This window comes from Pteropus alecto, unplaced genomic scaffold, assembly GCF_000325575.1.
Source record: "Pteropus alecto unplaced genomic scaffold, ASM32557v1 scaffold233, whole genome shotgun sequence".
NCBI lineage: Eukaryota > Metazoa > Chordata > Mammalia > Chiroptera > Pteropodidae > Pteropus > Pteropus alecto.
This window is the reverse complement of record NW_006434367.1, coordinates 1,947,817-1,950,302: the sequence shown is the minus strand read 5'-3', so window position 1 is coordinate 1,950,302 and position 2,486 is coordinate 1,947,817.

Here is a 2,486-nt window from a genome sequence, read left to right as displayed (position 1 = left end):
CAGTGATTTGTGGATGAGATTTAAAAGCCACAAGAATAAAGTCCTGGCACCACCAGACGATTCACATTAAACAGCCTCTCTCTCTCTCTGTGCCTGCTAAGAAAACTTTTATAGGTTTTAAGTCGCCAGCCACTCTTAACCACTATCAACATCTCTAGCAGCACCTTCGATGCAAAAAAAGTGCACAGTGACAAGTTAGTTTCACGGCTGGTCAATAATTGTTGAAATCCCTCTAGATGGCAAATGTGCCTATGCATCCTTGTTTCAGATATTCAGTCATTTATTCCAAAGATAAAGATCGTGGCAGTTCTAGAAGTGTGGTTCATAAGGAAAAAAAGATTAATTGCATAACTATGATGTGATTTCGGGAAATGAGATATTTCTTCAAATCTCAGACACCACTAACTATAAGATATGGCACTATTTTAGGTGCTGAAAGATCTCATACAGTCTCTCATGAGGCCGAAGTTAAGCTGTCAGCCAGCACTGCCATCACCTGAAGCTGAAGCCAGCACTGCCGTCACCTGGCTCATTCACATGGTTGTTGGTAGGCTCTAGCTCCTCCTCAGCTGTTGGCCAGATATCCCAGTTCCTTGCCAACTAGGCCAACTGTCAGCAGCCTGAATGTCTCTCCTAGAGTGAGGAGACCAAGATGGTAGAAGCCACAGCCTTTATAGCCTAATCTCAGAACTTACACACCATGACTTCTGTCATGTTCTATTGGTCACACAGAATAACTCTGGTACAATATGAGAAGGGACTCACAACAGTATGAATAACAGGAGGTGGGGACCATTCATGATGGTTACAGAGAAGCTAGTTACCACATATTTTAAAAAGGGAACTGAAGCTAGTTTGCTTCTTTAGGTAACATTTATTGAGCACTTACTATATGCTCTGCCCCATAAACACTAATAACTCGTTCAAGAGAATTAAATGAGAACAATGATCCTGAGATTATTCCTATTATTATCATCCCTTTTTTACAGTTGAGAAACTAAAGCTCAGAAAGGTAAAGTAACCTACCTAAGGTCACACAACTAGTAAGGGCGAAAGCTGGTACTTCTGATTTTTCACCAAAATGTTAACCAGTCTTTGCTTCATTGTGTATTATTGACTATGTCAACCAATGAAATCCCATTAGCTAAATTTGAAAAACCCGAGGTTTCTTTGTTTTCTTCACTAGTATCATCACCAGTTCATAAGAAAGTATTCTATTGTGCTGTGACACTTTTAAAGCTTTAGTTTATTTAATTTGTGGTGATAATTATAATTTTTAAAATCTAGTGAAATGAACTTCAGCTCTGGTGCCACCTACACCTTCCCAAAAGAAATGAGCAAAACTGTCTTCTGAAACACTTGGCTTGCATAAGAGTAGGTATCATTTCGAGAGATAGGGCAGAAGAATAAAGAGACCATCAAGAAAATCTGAGCAATTTCCTGTGAAGACATAATAGTCTCAGAGATAGTATTCAAAATTATTTTCATAACTTCACAAAAGAAATTTGAGACAAAATAGACTGCTTTTTATTCTAACACAGAGATGTTCAAATACTAATTATCTAAAACACGTGTCGAAAGTAGACACACTCGCATTCCCCCTATATTTAGAAACAATAGGAAAAAAAGTAAGATAGCTTTTAGACCGCCCTGTGAGCACAAAACAAGCACAATAAGTCCTTACTATTTGTGACCCCAATGGTCTTCTTCTCCAATGGGTCCTTCTACTGCATTTCTGTAAAGAAGCAGACTCTGTGGTTTTGGAATCAGTTCATTGGGATTTCAGTCCATATTAGACAAAGCAATTTTCTTAAATCCCTGCAAGTAAAACTTGCTGAACCTTCAATGCGAAAACACTGCCATCACATCCAGGGGAAAATAAGAATTTAAAGTACTCACAGTCGGAGCAGCTAGATTGAGCCTGGAATAACAACCAGTTGTAACCAAAGTAAGCAGTGGACCAGCTGTTCACGGGGAATCAATTCCTTGTTAAATCCTTCTGTGAGGAGCGCAGAACTAATGGAGTCCATCTATGGGCAGAGTCTGGCTAGGGTCGAAAAGTGGGAGCAGTCCAGACCATCACACAGTGGGGATCTCCCAGGACAAGGGTCGGGGCAGAGAGAAGTATAAGCGTGAGGTAAAGGGCTGGGATTGGGGAGCAGCACGAATCCAGCCAACAGTAGAGAGTTCAGGGGCTCAGCATCTCTGCAGGCTAGATCGTGGTCGAAGAAACAATTGATATTGTTGACAAGTCATGAGAGCCAAGTTTTGAATCACCAAGCCCAGATCCTTGATTGACCCTTTCTGTCTCTTTAGGGAGCAGAGGCCCCAACAGCCTAACTAGTAACAACGTTTTCTGAGCCCAGCATCCAAGAGCCATAAGAACACTGAGTTACTTACCAGTTATCTTTCCTCAGTGCATACCACGGTCTTCTGACATTATTTTGAAGCCTGGGAAGTTTGCCAACAGACGAATATACAAAGGA